This window comes from Setaria viridis, chromosome 1, assembly GCF_005286985.2.
Source record: "Setaria viridis chromosome 1, Setaria_viridis_v4.0, whole genome shotgun sequence".
In the NCBI taxonomy this organism is placed as follows: domain Eukaryota; kingdom Viridiplantae; phylum Streptophyta; class Magnoliopsida; order Poales; family Poaceae; genus Setaria; species Setaria viridis.
In genome coordinates, this window is record NC_048263.2 from 19,241,024 (window position 1) to 19,262,835 (window position 21,812).

Below are 21,812 nucleotides of genomic sequence, written 5' to 3' on the forward strand. Positions count from 1 at the left end.
ATGTGGACTGGAAAGGTTCCTAGTTTGTCTTTTCTAAAGATTTGGGGATGTGAAGTGTTTGTCAAGCGACTTCAGTCGGACAAGATCACACCCAAGTCGGATAAGTGCATTTTCGTGGGATATCCAAAGGAAACTTTGGGGTATTATTTCTACAACCGATCAGAAGGCAAAGTGTTTGTCGCTCGGAACGGGGTTTTCCTAGAGAAAGAGTTTCTCAAAGGAGAAAAGAGTGGAAAGACAGTGCATCTTGAAGAAGTTCAAGATGAGCCAATCGGGCAAGAATCAATGAGTGATGCTAACGTAGCAGAACAAGTTGAGATACCCATGGCAAGAGAAGCACCGCCACAACCACGAAGGTCAGCAAGGCTCCGCGAAATGCGAGAAATATTATTGTTGGACAATGATGAGCCTGCGACATATGCAGAAGCAATGATGGACCCAGACTACGAAAAATGGCAGAGTGCCATGCAATCCGAAATAGAGTCCATGGGAGACAATCAAGTTTGGAACTTGGTTGACCTGCCTGATGGTGTTAAAGCCATAGAGTGCAAGTGGATCTATAAGAAGAAAAAGGACATGGATGGAAATGTTCACATCTATAAAGCACGACTTGTCGCAAAAGGTTTTTGGCAAGTTCAAGGAGTTGACTACGACGAGACCTTCTCGCCCGTAGTGATGCTTAAGTCCATTCGGATTATTCTAGCTATAGCTGCATATTTCGATTATGAGATATGGCAGATGGATGTCAAGACAGCTTTCCTGAATGGAAACCTAGCTGAGGACGTGTATATGATACATCCCGAGGGTTTTGTCGATCCGAAAAATGCTGGAAAGGTATGCAAGCTTCAGAGATCCATTTATGGATTGAAGCAAGCATCTAGGAGTTGGAACATTCGTTTTGATGAAGTGGTCAAAGGGTTTGACTTCACCAAGAACGAAGAAGAGTCTTGTGTTTAGAAGAAGGTTAGTGGGAGCTCTGTATTATTTCTAATCTTATATGTGGATGACATATTACTGATTGGAAATAACATTCCTATGCTTGAGTCCGTAAAGACTTCACTGAAAAATAGTTTTTCGATGAAGGACTTAGGGGAAGCGGCATATATTCTGGGCATTAAGATCTATAGAGATAGATCGAGAAGGCTTATAGGTTTGAGCCAAGATACTTATATTGACAAAGTGTTGAAGCGGTTCAGCATGGAAGAGGCAAAGAAAGGGTTCTTGCCTATGTCACATGGCATACATCTTAGCAAGACTCAGTGTCCTTCGACTGCTGATGAGCGGGATCGCATGAGTAGAGTGCCATATGCCTCGGCTATTGGATCTATCATGTATGCAATGATAAGTACTCACCCAGATGTTTCATATGCGCTAAGTATGACAAGCAGACATCAATCTGATCCAGGTGAGAGTCACTGGACAGCGGTGAAAAACATTCTTAAGTACTTGAGAAGGACTAAAGATATGTTCCTCGTCTATGGAGGTCAGGAGGAGCTCGTTGTAACAGGTTACACCGATGCTAGTTTCCAAACCGACAGAGATGATTCAAAGTCACAATCAGGATTTGTGTTCACGCTACATGGTGGTGCTGTTAGTTGGAAGAGTTCCAAGCAGGAGACGGTGGCCGATTCTACGACAGAAGCCGAGTACATCGCGGCTTCGGAAGCCGCGAAGGAAGGTGTTTGGATAAGGAATTTCCTCATTGAGCTTGGTGTGTTCCCGAATGTGTCCAGCCCATTGAATCTCTACTGTGATAACAATGGGGCAATTGCGCAAGCAAAGGAGCTAAGGAACCACCAGAAGAACAAACACGTAATGCGGCGATTTCATCTCATTCGAGACTTCGTTAACCGGGGTGAGATCAAGATATGCAAAATACACACGGATCTGAACATTTCTGATCCGTTGACAAAACCACTCCCGCAGGCTAAGCATGATGCGCATGTAAGAGCTATGGGTATTAGGTACCTTCTAGATTGACTCTAGTGCAAGTGGGAGACTGTTGGAGGTATGCCCTAGAGGCAATCATAGAGATGATGATATTCCATTTGTATCCATGATTTTTATATTGTGTTCATTGAATATCCATTAAAGGCTACTTGAATTGATTTGCAATTATGTGAATTGTATGTGAAACTCTTTACTTGTATGGTTATTCTAAAGTTGTCCCTAGTCGGAGTTCATGTGAGGACACACATGAATATTAGACTAGCACATGTATTAGTTGATGACTATGTTTCACAAGTCATGGACATGGAGATGTTGAACTAATAATGTGGACACATGTGGAGACATGTGTTAGGACTGACCCAACACGAGAAGTAGTTCTCTCTTTAAACAACATATACGCTTTGTCCTTAGACCTGAGATTGTCGCATGTATTCTAGATGTGGATCGGCCTACTTAGGGGCTATCAAACACTACGCCGTAACAGGGTAGTTATAAAGGTAGCTTTCGGGTTTGTCAAGAAGCATGCTATGAGACATGGTCAATCAAGATGGGATTTGCCCCTCTCTGATTGAGAGTGATATCTCTGGGCCCCTCGAGTGATCGGATCCGAAAATGCATGGCCATGCTACGTACGGTTAAGAGTTAACCTACAAAGGGATTCCGAATCACAGGATCGAGAAAGAGCGGTCGGCTTGAAGCTAGACCAAATATCGTGAGGCAAAGGCAATAGCATGTATATTATGTTGTGATGGTTCGTCTGATATGATCTTCGTGTGCGTATAGGAGTTGGCACGTCTTGCTAGAGGCCGCTACCGACTATTGGGCCGAGTAGGAGTACTCGGGCCATGTCTATACGTATCCGAACCCATAGGGTCACACACTTAAGGGGCTGGAAGCCCAATTCGGATCTGATCCGAGTTGGATTAGGTTTAGGAGTAATAATAGGCCTCGGATCCAGAGGCCCATCAGGAACCTCTATAAATAGAGGGGTGGGGGCGCCCTAGGGTTTACACCTTTTGGCGAAACACACCTGCCGCGCCTCCCACGCCCTCGCCTGTTGCAACTCGCGGATCTAGCAATCCGGCTTGCGACGCTTCCTCCCTGCACGTGTGGATACCTTGGAGGTGTTGCGCCTGCAGCACTTGGACGAGCCATCGACGAGCCGCCGACGAGCCACGACGAGCCGACGACGAGCCGCGGCACCGGAGGCGATCTTGCTGCACGTGGACGAGCTGCTGAGGAGCTGCTCGACGTGATCGACTACGTACGACTACGTGATCGTCTTCACTGCACCGACGCATATCTACATCTTCCGCACCAGTAGTGCGTCGAGTGGTAATCCCGTGATCCTTATACGACAGTTCTTCCTGGTTATACGCGGTAGAAATTTTGATTTGCGCTAGTGTAGCCTACCTCGTATCCCATCACTAAGAACATGAACACCACTTAGAGTAGGGATGAGACATCCAACCAGCAGCCATAGTTTGCGACGATCCGGCCATGATTGTCGTGGACGAGACCGGGATGGGAGCTGCCGTAGATGTACTCGCCGTAGGTGCACAGGCTTGACGTAGATCACGCCTGCCTTCGGGCCTCCACCTCGTCTGTCCAGGGACGGCGATGGTGGTGTGGCGGTGGCCTTCGGGCGATTCCAGCGCTGCCACGATCGGGTTGGCATGTAGGGGGAGTTCTCTGGAGGTTTTGGTGTGTTAGCAGTCAACCCAAAACCCGCTGGCTCCCCCACTTCTTATAGCGCAGGGTCGCTCGGGGCCACAACCATAGTTCGGTTGCGCCTCCGATCGAGGCGTGAGGTGGACGTTCGTGAGGGAAACGTAGTCGGGCGTCACCTTATCCCTCCTGTTTTTCCTCTCTGTTAGTTTCCCTTTTGACCACCTTCAAAATATTTCCAACATTCTCCCCTTTGGTCTAAAGGCCTATAACTTATGCCATTCTTAAAGCAGAATTATATAGGGAGACAATGTGTGACAATGGTGATTAAAATCCCACTGTAACACAGTTATCCACAATGTATAAAACTACTTATCATGATGGGAGATGATTGTCTTATGACCCTCCAAGATCACAGGCTATCCGATAACCCCATGCCAGCAACATGTTTACTGGATATAATGGGAGGTAAGCCTTTTGTTAATGGATCCGCAAGCATTTTCTTAGTACTTATATGCTCTAACTCAATGGTGTGATCTTGGATTCTATCTTTCACAATAAGATACTTAAGCTCAATGTGCTTTGCAGCATCACTTGACTTGTTGTTATTCGAATAGAAGACTCCTAACTTATTATCGCAGTATAATTTTAGTGGCCTGCTTATGCTGTCTACCACTCTTAATCCTAGGATGAAATTTGTAAGCCATACAGCTTGTCCCACAGCTTCATAACATGCCACAAACTCAGCTTGCATTGTTGATGCAACTGTTAGTGTTTGTTTGGAGCTTTTCCACGATATAGCCCCATTTGCAAGTGTGAAGACATAACCTGATGTGGATCTTCTTGTGTCAACACAACCCGCAAAATCAGCATCTGAATAGCCGATTATCTCTAATTTCTCAGTTCTCTTATACGTTAGCATGTAATTCTTAGTGCCTCGCATGTAACGCAAGGCTTTCTTAACTCCTTTCCAATGGCCTATTCCTGGATTAGACTAATATCTTCCAAGCATCCCGCTTATAAAGGCCAAATCAGGGCGTGTACACACTTGTGCATACATTATGCTTCCGACAGCTGAAGCATAAGGAATCGTTCTCATTTGATCAACTTCTAATTGATTCCTGGGACTTTGAAATAACCCAAACTTATCGCCCTTGACAATCGGAGCAGCTGTGCTTGAACATTGGCTCATATTGTATCTCGCAAGGACCTTCTCTATGTAGGCTCTTTGAGAGAGTCCTAATATACCTTTGGACCTGTCTCAGTGAATTTCAATGCCTAAGACATAAGTGGCATCACCGAGGTCCTTGATGTCAAACTTCGATGAGAGAAATCCTTTTGTCTCATGCAGCAAGTTCTTATCACTGCTTGCTAACAGGATATCATCCACATAAAGCACTAGGATGATTATAGAGCTCCCCTTAGTCCTAACATATATGCAGTTGTCCTTCTTATTTTCAATGAAGCCAATTTGCTTAATTACTTCATCGAACTTAAGGTACCATTGCTTGGACGCTTGTTTCAATCCATAAATGGATTTTCTTAGTTTGCATCCCAAATGTTCCTTGCCTTCCACGATGAAACCCTGAGGTTGCTTCATTTATACATTCTCATGCAAGTCACCATTAAGGAACGCAGTCTTAACGTCCATTTCATGCAGCTCAAGATCATAATGAGCTACTAAGGCCATAACGATTCTAAATGAATCTTTCTTGGAGACAGGCGAGAAGGTTTCGTTATAATCGACTCCTTCCACTTGAGTGAAGCCCTTAGCTACGAGCCTTGCTTTAAACCTTTCGATCTTCCCTTTAGAGTCATATTTCGTCTTGTAGACCCATTTGCAGCCTACTGTTTTGGCTCCTTCAGGAATCTCTACTAAGTCCCATACTCTATTTGTTTCCATGGATTTTAACTCTTCTTCCCTGGCCTCGCACCACTTATGCGAGTGCTCACTTTCTATGGCTTTCTTAAATGAGTTTGGGTCATCCACCCTTCCCATGTCGTGTACTTCTTCACTTGTGTACACATACTCATCGGAAAGGTTGGACTTCCTCTCACGTGTTGACCTTCTCAGAGGTTGTGGTGCTACTGCCTGTGGTGCTTCTTCTTGAGCAGGGTCCTGCTGAACCACCTCGGGCTCATCAGTTGCCTCCCCTTGCAATCCATCAGCAGGTTCTGTCACATCTTCACTTTGATGCTCACTTATCACAGGTGCATCTACATTTTGGCTTAAGGTAGGTGTTACCTCCCCTTGCATTACTGGAGGTTCCACAACCTGAGATGTAACTGTGGTATGTGGCATAGGAGCATAACAATCGTATCTTATGGGTAACGGCTCATAAGTCTGAATCTCCTCAAGATCAATTTTCCTAGCCTCAATGCATCCGTTTTCCTCTAAGAAGACAGCATGCCTTGTCTCCACAAACTTAGTGCTACGCTTAGGACAATAAAAGCGGTACCCCTTTGACTTTTTCGGATATCCAATAAAGTAGCAACTTTCAGTCTTAGAGTCTAATTTTCCAAGTTGTGGATTGAATATCTTAGCTTATGCTGCACAACCCCAAACATGTAAGTAATTCATGCTGGGCTTCCTACCAGTCCAAAGCTCATAGGGAGTCTTAGGGACTGACTTACTAGGAACACGATTATTAATGTGTGTGGCAGTCTTTAAAGCTTCCATCCACAAACTCACTGGCAGCGTAGAGTTACTGAGCATACTACGCACCATGTTCATAAGGGTGCGATTTCTTCTCTCAGCAACACCATTTTGCTGAGGCTCACCAGGAGTGGAATACTGAGCTGCTATACCATTATCTTGGAGAAACCTGGCAAAGGGTCCCAGAACTTGTCCATATGTGGAGTGTTTCCCATAATACTCCCCTCCCCTGTCTGATCTAACACCTTTAATCTTTAAGTCATGCTGATTTTCTACTTCAGCTTTAAAAATTTTAAACTTATCAAGTGCTTCAGACTTTTCGCGTATGGGATAAATGTATCCATAGCGGGACAAATCATCAGTGAAGGTGATGAAATAATTATAACCATCCACTGATCTTACATTAAATGGACCGCATATATCAGTATGAATTATTTCTAATAATCTTGAACTGCGCTTAGCTCCATCCTTCTTAATCTGTTTTGCAAATTTTCCCTTAATGCAATCAACACATTGATCTAAGTCAGAGAAATCTAATTTTGGAAGTATCTCTTCTCTAATGAGACGCTCCATCCTCCCCTTCAAAATGTGGCCTAAGTGGAAATGCCACAATTTCGACGAAGTCTCAGTGTTTCTCTTACGCTTATGATTGACATCACTTACATTCATCATAGAGGAATTAACACTTAGAGGTAATAAGTAAAGCTTGTCATGCAAAGGGGCATGACCAATAATCTGATTATTAAAACTTATTATACACTGATTGTTTCCAAAATTGCAAGAATATCCATCACAATATAATGCTGAAACTGAAATCAAATTCCTCTTAAGTGACAGTACATAAAGGACATTACTTAAATGAAGTATAAAGTTATTGCTAAGTTCTAAAGAGAGATCTCCAATAGCCTCAACTTCAGCTTCAAGCCCATATGCAAGTTTAACGGCGCGAGTCCCCCTTCTTATAGTCCGCGCGCCACGTAATCCCTGTGAGGAATTAGTAACATGAATGGTAGCCCCAGAGTCAATCCACCATGAACTTAATGGAAAATTTACATAAAAAAAATCATCGATTATAGAAATCAAGTCATCATTACCATTCTTGATGCACCATTCCTTGAACTGAGCACAGTGCTTCTTAATATGTCCATAATCCTTGCAGTGATGGCATCTAGGACCCTTAGACGAGGTTGACCCATCATTCTTAGGAGGAGGAGGTTGATCAGGTTTCTTATTTTTCTTAATTTTCTTAAAGGGAGCGATTTGCTTATTCTTGCCTTTGTTCACCTCGTGTCTGATGAGGTTGGCAAAATCGCCCTTCTCTGATCTGAGCCTTTCTTCCTCCTGAGAACACTTCGCGATGAGTGTGGGAATATCCCACTTCGCGTCGCTGGCATTATAGTTTCTCTTAAAGGGTTCAAACACTGAAGGCAGCGAGAGCATGATGTGATGAAGCAGTGTCTCATCATTAAGGGGGCAATTCAAGTCGTTGAGCTTATCCCTTAGGTCAACGAGACTCATGATATGCTCCCTAACACTGCCTTGTCCATCATACTTGGTGTTCATTAGCTTAGTCAGGAGGGTGCTAGCATTAGCCTTACTGGAGCCTTTGAAGTACTCCTCAACCTTCTCCATGAAATGTACGGCACTTTTGGGATGTTTCTCAATTTCTCCCCTTATTGACGGGTTTATCGTCTGCTCCATGATCATTAGGGCTACCCTGTCTGATCGTTCCCACCGCTCCTTTTCCTTCTCATAGGTAGCAATGCGCTCAGGGAGGGTGGTATCATTATCCCCTTGAGCAGTAGGAGCAACAGGATACTTATCCCTCATGGAATGGTCCCTGTCCATGATGCAAAGGACCAACCCAATATCATTCTTCCACTTGGTAAAGTTATCTCCCCCAAGCTTCTGTATGCTGTTGACATAGCTTATGACGCTTGATGGAGTCAAGTCTGAGTAAAATAAAGAAATTTCTTAATTAGTAATAATGACAATAGTAAATAACGAAATTAATCTGCATTGGCTCGATTAAAAACGTAAACAACTTTGCATCACCGTTGGGCAGAAACAAAGACATAATTAAAATGACATGAAATAATTTGCATCACCGTTGGGCAGAAGAAAATTATTGAAAAATTTAAACAACATAAATTAATTTTGCATCACCGGTTTGGCAGAAGCAAAAATATTGAAGATAATAAAACACTTAGGCACGTCAAATTAATATCAATGTTGGTCAGAAATTAATTGTGTGCCTCAGAAAATAGTTCTGAAATAAATGTCGCGTTGGAACATTATTTAGTTTAACTACGTGCAACGGCCCGTGCGAGCGGCCTGAGCGCGTACGGCGGCCTGCGCCTCCTCACGGCCTATGGTCAGCGGCCTGAGTGCGCTAGCGCTTGCGAGCGGAGCAAAATGGCCCAGCACGCGACGGCGAAACAACGGCCCAGCTGAAGGCCCTTGAATCGGCCCGCGCAAGCAGCGCACGAGAAAACAGCCCAGCTCGACCTAAACTTATGGCCCGGCTCGCTCCCCTTCCCGGTGTCATGGGCCTTGAGCCCAACAGCCAATGGCTGGGTCATTAATTCGACCCGCGCGCGCTCCCGTTCGCCCGCTTCAATCTGAGCCGTTCGTGAGACAGACGGTCCAGCGCGCGTTGCGGAGGAACAAAATGGCCAGCGCGCGGCCTCCCCTGAAACCCTAATCATTTTCCCTTCCCTTCAGCCGCAGTCTTTCCCGCAGCCGCTCCCCTTGTTCTCCCTCTGTGCCGTCGCTTTCTTCTCCAGCGCCGCCGATGGCCACCCGCCCGCCGCCCTTGCCAAGTCCGCCGCGGGCCCTCTCGCCGGCGTCGGCGTGCGACCGAGTCGCGTGCGGCTCCGTCGAGGGGCTCCGCCGCGGGCTTCATGGCGGGCGCGCGCTCTAAAGGCGCGGTGGTGATCCAGCGGTTCCGGCGCCGGCCGCTGTCCGCCGTTAGCCAAACAGAATCACCGGTGTCTTGCGCCACCACGAGCCGTCTCCCTGGCACCGCGTGCGACGGAGTCGGGCGTGGGTCCGTGGAGGGGCTTCGCTGGAGGTGCTCTTATGGCGACCACGCGCGGCGACACTGATGCCACGCGAGGCCATCAACAGAGGTAGGTCTCCTAACTTGCTTATGACCATTTCTGATTTGGGGATTTGGGGAAATTCGGGACTTTCTTTGCTTATGACCTGTTCGATTCGATTTCCCCTCCTTCTAATTGCTTATGAACATGTCAAAGTGCTTAATTGCGCGGATTTGGGGATAACAATGGGGAAAATTGGGAACGAACCGATGAACCCTAACCCTAATTACTCAATTAACCTGAATTAGGACTCAATTAGGATCTGATCTAGTAGGTTAGGTATGTAATTAGGCTAACTGAGATCTAATTCGGTCTAATCTTGACTTAACAGATCAAGTTAACGAACTAAAACTTGAACATTAACATGTAACCGAAGAGGATAAGGCCTAATAGCATAGCAGTTCGTACTAGAATGCTACTGTGTAGATCAAAACATAGAAAACCCAGTACAATGCGACTCAATTGCACACTAAGATTCAATCTACACAGCCTTAGGGTCCAAGTCTAGATGCATTGGCTAACTGATACCAAATCTAGGAAACTACATTACTCAATCTTAATCTAAACAGGATCTTATGCATCTAAGAACATGAACGCCACTTAGAGTTGGGATGAGACATCCAACCAGCAGCCATAGTTTGCGATGATCCGGCCATGATTGTCGTGGACGAGACCGGGATGGGAGCTGCCGTAGATGTACTTGCCGTAAGTGTACAGGCTTGATGTAGATCACGCCTGCCTTCGGGCCTCCACCTCGTCTGTCCAGGAACGGCGATGGTGGTGTGGCGGTCGCCTTCAGGCAATTCCAGCGCTGCCACGATCGGGTTGCCGTGTAGGGGGAGTTCTCTGGAGGTTTTGGTGTGTTAGCAGTCAACCCAAAACCCGCCGGCTCCCCCACTTCTTATAGCGCAGGGTCGCTCGGGGCCATAACCATAGTTCGGTTGCGCCTCCGATCGAGGCGCGAGGTGGATGTTCGCGAGGGAAACGTAGTCGGGCGTCACCTTATCACTAGTATATATATTCCCGAAGCATATGAAATGCGGCATGTGTGAGGCTTGCAGGCGGGGCGGGTTGTGGCCGGCCGCGAACCCACAAAGCTTGCCGCTAAACAAATCTGGCGGGTTTGTGGCTGTCCACTAATTCAGCCTCACCGATAAGCTTGCTTTTGTGGACGTGGTGGCTGACCCGCAAAGCCCGCATAGCTCGCATGTAGTAGCTTTTGCTTGCCTCCCTGCTACACTTGCTTTGCCTAATTCAGATGACTACTAATCATGCCGCGTGATGCTACTAAAAATCGAGGAAAAAACTAAAGAAACGATGAAAGGCATTAGCATTCAGAATAATTATGACTGTGTTGTTGCAATCAAACTAGGCAGGATCGATGGCACACCAAGGACAATTCGCTTCTTTGAGCACGTTAACTGGGAAGGATCATGTTTCTTCAGATATGCAAAGTTCCGGAGCTGAGATGAACACCTCGATTGGGAGCTTGAGCGCGCGGTGTAGCGGCACGAGTGCTGCCTTCCGAATGCCCCGGTCGCGGCCTCGTTGCGGCCTCCACTCTACTGGTCCCCCGCGCCGCCGCCGCGAGGCCCTGGTCGCGCTCCAGGCTAGCTGCGCCGTACTCCTCCGTGGTGCCGATGCGCGCGGCTTACGGCTGCCATAGCTGCCCCGGCCACGGCGCCGAGGCGCGCCGCGCGCCTTCTTGCCGGGGGTCCTGTGGACGGCCCCGCCGTGCACGATGCGGTGGAGCGGCTCGGGGAGGTTTTTGAGGTAGCTGACGGCGGCGATGGAGGCGACGTTGAGGGCGAGCGAGCGCGGTGGCAGCGGTGCTGCGGGGTTGTTGAAGCTGTCGTCCATCAGGTCCAGGAACTCGTTCCCCGTTGGCGCCGCCTCCGCGCTGCGGCAAGTCACGAGAGTCGCGAGCTCGATGCTGCCGTCATGTTGAGTGCGGGTTCTTGCGGGCTATTGCGGCCACATGCTCTCGTCCAATGGGCTAAGGGGACCGACCCGCATGTGTCCGCAAACGGAAGAAAATTGGAAGAAAATTCAGTGCAGCCCGGATGCAAGCGCATCCCGTGCGCACCCGTCCGCTCGGTCGACGCGTGGAGGCGGAAGAAAATCGGACGGTCGCGCGTTTGGGAAGGCTCCTCGCGGCTTGGCTGCCTGGCTTCTCGCGTGACTGCATGGCTCGGCTGGGAATTGGAATAGGCGCGGCGCGCGGAGGATGCAGCATGCTGCCGTGCCTTGCCTATGTGGTGTGATTGGCCCATGCATCTGGGCCGCCTACGTGATGTGATTGGCCCAAAGATCACGAAGGGGCAGTACACGTACAGAATTACAGATCCCTCTCGCAAGTCTCTGTTTTTGCCCTTTGACGCCTGGCAACGCACCGCCACCGCTGCCGCCTGCATCTGGGTTGCCGCCACCTCATCCATCTGGCTGGCGGACTGGCGACGCCGCCACCTCCATCTGGCCCGGCGCGCCACCTCCTTCATCTGGCCGACGGACCGGCGACGCACCCAAGAATAGCCTCCTGCCTCAAGAGCTCGACGAAAGTAAGTCACTGTTATGGTTAAAAAATATTTATCTTTGCAATCATCAGCGTTGTGCAATTCATTCTGAATTTCTGATTTACATGAGCTACTAAATCGCCTGCTGAGGACCCAAAGGACTGATCGCACCACCGGAGACAGTTTTGTGACGCATCACCGGCGGAACTCCATCTGCCTGTCCTCGTTTGAAGCTCTGAGCTCTTGGGAGCGGAAGGCTTCTTGTCAGATGGATTCTTTTGCGTCGAGTCTTCTCCCGGCCGATCCTTCTTGTACGTCTTGAAGAACTCCCTATTCTCCTGCTCCTTCCAAACTATCAATGCAAAGAAGAAATAAATTAACAAAGCGCATGATACAGGCTCACAGCAGACAACCTCAGATGCGCATGAGGATGATGCAATCGCTGACGGTGGTCATGGAGTCAATAGAGAGCAGCCATCACAGGTAGGGTCATCGTATGTTTATTTATACGAGAATACAGATACATCACATGTTATTACTCATCTATTTTGGTACCATCATGCATAACATGACTGAATAATTAATCATCATCTCATTTTACAACAGGTGGCAGATAAAGTTGGGATCACTCCTGAAGTTGGAATGAATTTTGAATCAGAGGAACAAGCCTTTGAGATGTATAACACATATACCGGTAAGGTTGGGTTCAGTGTTAGAAAGAGCAATACAAAGCGCCGAGTGGATGGTAGTATATCTCAGAAATATATAGTTTGCAGTAGCCAAGGACATCGGCAAACCGAGTCATCAAAAGACACTACAAGGACAGGTTGTGATGCTCGTGTTCAGTTTAGTGTCAGCAAAGAGGGGATTTGGACAGTGCAAAAGATTGTAACTAAACATAATCATTACCTTGCTAGTCCAGATAAGTCGCACAAGCTGAGATCCCAACGACGTGTCGCTAAAGCAGACAGGATGCTAATTGGCCAGATACGAGATGCCGGGATGAAGCCAGCCCAGGTGTATAAGTTCATGAAGCAGTTTTACGGAGGAGCCGACAAAGTGCCTTTTGCAAAAATGGATTGCAATAATGAGATTGGACGTGAGCGTAGAAAGTACTTAGAAGCCAATGATGTACAGACACTGGTAGAATACCTGAGAAACAAACAGTCACAGGATCCTACATTTGTTTATGCCGTTCAGGTAGATGAGAAAGATGGTCGGATACCAAATTTATTATAGGGCAGATGGTCAATCTATTATGGACTACAAATGCTTTGGTAATGCTGTGTCATTTGACACTACATTTCAGACTAATAAGTTTGAGATGCCTTTTGCTCCGATCCTTGGAACAAACCATCACAAGCAGACGATAATATTTGGCGCTGCATTGATATTTAATGAATCTATTGAATCATTTGTGATGTGGGATTTTGTTATTTGCCCTAGATTTTATTATGGTGTAATAATGAATTTTACTTGATGTATTATGTTGCATCGGAATCAGTCTTGCTTTCATTTTTTCAGAATATCAGTCTTGCATCGGAATCACTCGTGCTTGTATTTCAGAATATCCAAATGACAGAACATCCATGGAAGAAGCCCCACATCACTGATGATATAATACATCATTTTGCTTCAGTTTATAGATGATCTCAAAGTGTCAATCATGTCACAAACCAGTAATTTACAATCATAAATTGATCTGTCATCCATCCACAATTTGATTAGTGTATAATGTTTGGACAATTTTACAATAAAAAAACACAATTTCATCCTGCATGGATCAGACTTGCTTTCGTTTTCTAGTGCTATCCAGCGACTAAGAAGAATGGACGGACGTTCTCACGTGCACAGCTTGTGTTGGACACCAGCAGCTTTCAGCTTCTCAACTAGGTTTTTCAGGTGTGAGTCTCCTTTCGTCTCCACTGTCACCTGCGTGTAGAAAAAAGGTACTGTGACCTACGTATTACCAAAGATGCTGGAGTTCACTGTTACCATTGCACCATCAGACAGAACAACTTTCTTCAAGGTTCCCGCATCCACATCATGCTGCAGAGAAAATCAAACATTAAAATTTAGTATTTATTATGGTAAAGGTTTAAGCTAATAGGTCTGCATAATTCATATCAATAAATATAGATCACAAAGTAACTCAAGAACCAGAATAATTTACTTGGCTAAATACATAGATGGTCTTGCATGAGTCCCAGGTAGCAGTTGCCAGCCTCAGATGCATCAGAGAATACGTACTTTAAATTTCTAAGTTAAGTATCAGGATATCAGAATTATCCAAGTTATTTCTTAAGGCAAGGAATTCAAAAGCTAATACTGCTAGCTGCATCATGCGTAGTAAACCAAAACATTTAGCTTAACTCCCTGATCTTAATGTTCTTATCTTATTCTATCACCAGTTCATGCTATATCCCGATTTCAATTTTGATGTCTTCGGGTGAGCAGGCCTTACCCTTAGCAATCAGCAAATGACACCCTTTCAATCTCTAAACTCTCACATAGAGACCAAGGATCACAGATACACAATTCAATACCGACCAGAACAAGAGCATTACAATTTACACACTCTTAGGGGCAAAACGAACTTCTGCGCTTACCGGTAATGCGAGCCTGGCATCGTTGCCGTTTTGATCCAGAGCTCCATGGGCCCGGCGAGCTGGAGTTCGTGTGAGGCAAACCGTCGAACATGCCTTGTGCATTCAATCGAGGTTTGAAGACCCAGCATACGTCCACAAGTTAAGCACGGCGCTGGTGGTCTGCACGAGCACCTGCAATGGCAGCAGCAAGTGCACGCCAGCGCTGATGGCGGCGTGATGGCAGGTGGCCAGGATGTCGGGGAGGAAGAGCCGAAGATGTCGGGGAGGCGCCAGGAGATCACGGTGGCGGTGGGGGCAGATGGAGGAGGCGGCGGCTCGCGTGTTGATATCCCTCGCCCAACGCACTTGCCAGCCGAGTCTCTCCTGGAGCCGAGCCGTGCGTTGGATTGAAGTGCTGCTCACGCGGCAGCCGACGGGACTGGGTACGCACCGGATGCGTTTTGCATCCGGTCTCCACCCAATTTTCTTCCCCCGCAAACAAAGCTGCTGCGCCACCTCAGTCGCGGACTCTGATTTTGCGGGGCGGGTTTGCGGCCTCTAGAAGAACCCGACCCGCCTGCAAGCTTATGTGCAACTGTATGAATACAGACTGGTCAGAATTTTTTTTTTTTTGAAACTACTGGTCAGAAATTTTCCCTTGTTTGGTAGCTAGACCACCAAGCTTTTAGGCTTGTACTCCTTGCATAGGAGCATCGTAACTCAAAACAGAGGACCAAGCCAACCAGCCAGAATTTACCTCGCTTCTTGCACGGTAAAAACCGGTGGCTCTGCTGTACTGTACAAGTACTCATACAGTACAGCGTGTAGGTGCAGGCGCAGCTTTTCTCCTCGTCTTCCAACACAGCAGGTACACAGTACAGGCTCGCGCTACTACTGTTCAGCTTTCTCGTCGTCTTTTCCTTCAGTAGGTCGTATGCAGTGCCCCCGCAATAGTTTTGCAGCCTTTTGCCTACTACAATACACACAAAGCCTACCCGTACATGGCAGCACTGGTCGAAAAGATTCAAGAGCCGCATGCAGGTTACTATGATTTACACTACTGCAGAAAATAAAATATTTATAGGCGCGCAGCACGTTCTCATTTTTTTCCTAAGATAACCTAATTAAAGGTCTCCCGCTCCTACATAAAGAGGAGGGTTATTGGGTTATTGCAGCTTACAGCCTGCCCCTTAGATGCACTTGCACAATCGGACCACAAGACGAGCCGCTTCTAAAATGCTTTTCCAGCCTCCCAGGTGAGCCGCCCTGGAAATTGTGCGGATATAGGGACGTTTGGTTTCTCTAGCTAAATTTTAGTCCATGTCACATCGAATATTCGGAGGCTAATTAGGAGAACTAAACATGAGTTAATTATAAAACTAATTGCACAGATGGAGGCTAAACGGCGAGATGAATCTATTAAGCCTAATTAATTCATCATTAGCAAATGGTTACTGTAGCAGCACATTGTCAAATCATGAAATAATTAGGCTTAATAGATTCGCCTTGCCATTTAGCCTCCATCTATGTAATGGGTTTTATAAATAGTCTATGTTTAATACTTCTCCCAACGCCCCCATAGACAAGATGAGCCCTCCGCTATTTGCTCCCCCCACACCCAAGCTTGTGGCTGCTTGCGCCCACTGCAACCGCAGCCAACGCGCAGGCCGTGGCTGGCCACCCGCGGCCGCAGGACATAGCAGGCAGCACTAGGCCGCGTTTGGCGTGCGAACACCTAGGGCCTGTTTGGTTGGTTATGTAGCTAGCCTGGTCCCTATCCATGGGCCTGGCTCATCCCAGCCACGCTGTTCGCATGTAGACTCTTATATTTGGTTCCTTATATGCATGTAGTCTAGTACGGAAGAGAAGTTGTTTGGTTGCTCGCACGAGTACAAATCATGTAACACAAATATTTTAAAATAAATAGTAAAATGTTAATTACTTATGGTATTATGCCATAATAAATTTTAATTTACCTAATCCCATCTTAATTTGATTTGAAATCACTTAATATTCACTAATTATGTGCTAATAACGTCATTAGCTATACTAATCTTGCACAGCGCGAGCCTGGCTCACCGGATGCGATCAATTCTGGCGTTTCTCTGGATGCAGCATCTTTCATGCTTTGGGTAGCGTGCGGGCCTAGCCTAATGATCCGTCCAGCCAACCAAACGCGAGCATGCATCCCAGCGGCCTGGCCCAGCCCTCGTACCAAACGTGCCCTAGTCGCAACAGGCCGTGGGTCGCTGCCCACCCACAGCGCAGGCCGCGGCCACGTCATGCTAGGCAGCGGCAGGGAGCTTTCGCCCACGACCATCTAGTGCCGCCATCCAGTACAAGTTTTTGCAAATGATGTACTTATTGTCTTATAAGAAATATAGTGTATATAATGCTCTAATAATTTTATTTAGTATCTGTGTTAAAACAAAATGATTTCTGCAATATTTTGTATAAATTTGATATCTAATGCTCAAATGTGTTTCTAGGGGTGGGTGATGGATGGCCCCCTCTTATGACACATTACCTGCTCTTCCAAACAGCTATTTGCAGCTGTAAAAATAGCAGTGGATAACGCACCTAATCCTGCAAATGCAGTTTCAGTTGGATCTAAAAATGGTTTTGTAGTAGTGCTATAACCCTGTCCGAAAACTCGTGTGCACCATAGTGGTGCTTACTATGCCCGGTCTACCGGTGGTAGTACATAGTAGTACTCACTACTGTGCATGAGAATTGAAGGATGCATCGACCCTGTACAATTACTGATGATTTATTCGACCGACACAGCTAGTTAAGAGCGCGTTCAGGCGTCGCAGCTGTTTCGTGCATTGGAATGGACATTCGGGGAGGCCTCCTTAGGATCTCATAAAAGGCTCGGGATAAACTGGAAGCATTCGGTCTGTAAGTTGCTACTACGTTCTTTGTCGAATTTGAAATGCGTAATTGATTTCTTTTACAATTTACATACGTAATGATTGGATCGGTGCCGGGCCACTCGTTCCAACAATTCTGATCTCCATTGAGCACCTCCAGTATCCCGTTCTTCAACACAATTATCATATAATTGATGAAAAACAAAAGTGCTCCGGCACCCTTCCTTTATCTTTCTTTTTCCCAATAATTATTTAGGACAAATCAGTAATTTACCCGACTCTCCCCAAATAAAGCAAGAGTTGTGACTCTCCCCATACATTAGATGGATTGGAATGAGACTATTGGAAGAATGCAAAAGCAACTGTCAATAACAATCAAAAGGATATTGGATAACTAGTTACTGGGAAATATGAAGAGCATCTCCAGCATATCCACATTTCTCAATACAATGGCGGAGAATGAAAAAATAGTGCTTCAGAAGACTACCTTTACCTTTTCCGTTTTCCAATAATTATTGGTACAAACCAATAATTTACCCTAACTATCCTCAAATAAATGGGGAGCTATGACTCTCCCAATATGTAGTAGAATTGGGATGATATTATTGTGACACCGTAAAAGAAACTCTCCCAATAAAAAAGAAAGGGATATCGGGATTTCTCCATTAACTAGTTATTGAGAAATATTTATAGGTGACTACTGGAGATGTTCTTACTGTCTTCACCAAAATTTATAAAGTCGTACTTTGATTTGGGAAAACTTCGTAAGTTTGATTATATGTTTAGCACTACTACAAAACGGTTTTCAGGGCCGGTTGAAACAGCATTTGTAAGGACAGGTGCATTACCCGCTCTTGCTTTTAGCAACTACAGATAGCTATTTGCAGGAGTGGGTAACTATTCGCTCCTGTAAAGCCGTTTCCAGAAGTGGGCCATGCCATCACCCACCCTGGGAAACATATTTCTATGGGTGGGTGAAGATATCACCCGTCCCTGGAAATGTCTATTTTTAGGGGTGGGGGACACCATGACCTGCCCCTGCAAAATTGTTTTCCAGGGACGGATGATGACATGGACCGCCCCTGGAAATGTCATTACCGCCAAAAAAATTCAGCAATTTATTTTTGAATTTGGGGGAATTGTTTCCCTCCAATTTTTTAAATTTTTGGTTCCTACCCAATTTCACCCTAACAATCTAGTATGCAATCGAACAAGCTATAGTAATCGACATAGAATATGCTACATAAATATAAGTTAAGCATACGAAATAATAGGAAAATAGAACATATACATCATTAGCGTGAGCATTGACAACACGTTTTTCTGGCACTCACGAAGGCTAGTCATGGCGGTACTCTTGGTTCTCCCACTTGCGGAGGCTAACGTATTTATCTTCCTATGCTAATGAGTGTTTAGTGTGATAAAAGGTACCCCTCGGGTTGACCACGTCATGCAAAATGAAACAGACATAAATCAGCGACTATATTTAGAAGTAAATTCTCATTAAGCTGCATACTGTGTAGTTTGGGCCTAATCTGCAATTAATGAATCCATGAAAAAATTAAGCAAGTGTTAGATAGACGCAAAAGAATGCAATGTAGTCATATATACATCCCTATGAAAGAGTAGACACTTACACGTTTGGGATTGATTGTGTATCTCTCGAGCAGCCTGATGTGCTCGCACTCGTAATACCCACAAAACATAGAACATGCAGGTTGCTCATGGAAAGTTTATGCGTACATCCATTTATTCTGGTCTCTCGGGGTTATAAGTCCCTCCTCTGCGAATATAGTGCCGGTACGCCTTGTTTAAAAAATGAGAAGTTAGTTTATATCTAATCTTTAGGGGAACAATTTGCAAAATGGAAGTGTACTCGACAAGAAATTCATTAAATTTTGTAGGATGTATATGAATTTTTTGTATCTTTTCTTTTCCCAATCCAATGAGTCAAATACGGTCGCCCTTCCTCGCTTTGGCTCTAGCGGAAAAACAATCCAGTGACTCCTGCAAAAATATTATATAAGGTTTTTTCAGGCATGAAGGAGCAAGTGTATATTATTAGAAATGATAGAAATTAGACCCACTGGAAGTTGTAGGGTGTCCATATGTAATCCCTTCCTTGCCATTGTATCATCATATGCGCTACGTAGGCTGAAACCTTCTTTATAGCGTGTTTGTGAGCTTCTATTCGTTTCACGTTTTTCTCATGATGTGTCTTAAGCTTAACTAGCTCGTCATGGTTGTCTTTCCACTTGATTGGGAAGTAGTGCCTAGCCTTGCAAATAGCATAAGGGTCAAGATACTCGGCCTTCTCATTTACAACACGTGCATCATTTTCTTGCATGCTGTATAATGTATCGCAATTAATTAGATATGCATAGTCCATGTAGGCCATAGCATATATACAAGATATTATTATCCATGCACTTACATGCACCACATTCTAATGGGTTCATATCTAGTTCTAGGAGGTAGAACGTGTCATGTATGTCTCAAAAATTGAAGATGATATCAGACCCCAGATCAAATTTTGGTCCGAATACATCTGGTGAGTACTGTGCCCACAAGTCTTTGAGCCCAACTCTACATGCCCTTGTGTACCAACTGTGCACCCTCTTAATTTCACCTGAAACCATTTAGATTGCCCAGTCGGGTAGTAACTATTTACCATACTCAAATTTTCGAGGATAATATGGTAAATCTGGTATATCATTGACCCCAATGATCACGTTGAACTCGAATGTCTGCCATCTTGTTTGCTTTGTCGCTCACGTGCCATCTTGCTGCAATGTTTGACCCTTCCTTCTTGTTCGTAAGCCCATATGAATCAAGACACTATATGATGCAGCTTTTCTTGCGGCTACTCTGGCAGGTCCACTTGTTGTTGTGGTGGTGATGCTGGAGCCAGTGGTGTATGGTCTTGCAGCTAGTCTACCTGCTCTTGTTGTGGTGATGCTGGAGCCGTTGGTACGGCCACCCGTTATTGTGGTGATTTTAGAGCTGGTGGTGTGGCCAACCGTTATTATGGTGATGTTGGAGCCGGTGATGTTGATTCCACGAGTGGATGCTTAACAACAATTTGTGACGATGTGGATTTCATATGTGAGGAAGGTGTGAGCGAGGCAGGATAATCTGGATCCGAAGGCAATATGATCTCCCGTTTATGCAACAGTATGGTATTGCCGACATATTGTCCAAGGCAATGGATCCCTTCCATAGTGGGCATGTCTATCTCGTGATGATTATAGTTTAAATTTCTTTCAAGTACTTGTACGCATGCATATAGGGGTGGGATAGGTTTTCCCTCAAACAAACCACCAACCAGAATCGCAAAGTCCTAGGCAACCACCTTTGTCTTGCCAGCTCTACCGATCGGAATGTTCTTCCTATAGCTAGCTCTATCCCTCTGGAACCCATCCATGATGGTCAACTTTAAGGACACCCCTCTAACGTGGCTTCCAAGATCTTTCGACACAATGGCCATATTGAGCACATCTTTGTCCCTATTTGGTTTGAACAATCCTTTTCTCTAAACCTCGGCAAGCTCTAACATCCTTCCTACCACCTCATCGGTTTCGGGTTGTGAAAAATTAGGTTTACTATCTACTATTGTAGCCAGCCTTGCTACAAGCAATTGCTAGCCATGCTCATCCAAACCTTCATAAGGGTCGGGTTCCCCTGCGGCTATTACTGCCTCCCTATCCTACTACCACTTGCCGATCTTCCCTAGGTACCCACTCGGCTGTAACATCCGCGGAAATCACCAACTAAAATTACCCGTTAAAAATCGCTTTCAAAATCTTTTTACCGCTGAGCTCCCGGAAATCTGAAATCTTCCTGGCGATTTCGCCGTCCCGGCACCGAAGCTGACAGCTATCATTTTACATGTGCCCGTATTTCTCGCCGCGTGCCGTCGTCAGACGCCGCGCGCGTGCTCCGACCGCGTGCCGCGAACGCTGCCGGTCTCTCCCTTTTTCTTTCTCTTTTTCCCCTCCCCTTTTCCTCTTCCTTTTCTTTTTCCTTCTTCCTTTCTTCTCCTTCTTTCTTCTTCCTCCTTCCTCCTTCTCTTTCCTCCTCCTTTCTTCCTCCTGGCGCCCACCTACCTGGGCCTTAACTCCCCCGGCGCCACCTCTCCTGGCGCCACGCCGCCTGGCTGCCTCGGGCCGCGCCTCCCCAGGCCACGTGCCGCCGCCCCGGCGCCGGCCCCTCGCCCGCCGGTCCCACCGGCCCCTCCGCCCGGCGCGCCACCGCCGGCCCCCTACCCCTCCTCCGGTGCCGGCCGCCGCACGCCACCATTGCCGTGCCGCCCTCCGCCCCCCCCCCCCCGAGACGCCCCCCGGAATCCGAGCCCCTACCGCCGGCCAAGCTGCCCGCCCACCTCCATGCTGCACGCCGCCGGCCGCCCGGTCCCCTACCGCTGGCCGCCCCTCGTTGGCCTATAAAAAGGGCCGCCCGCCCGG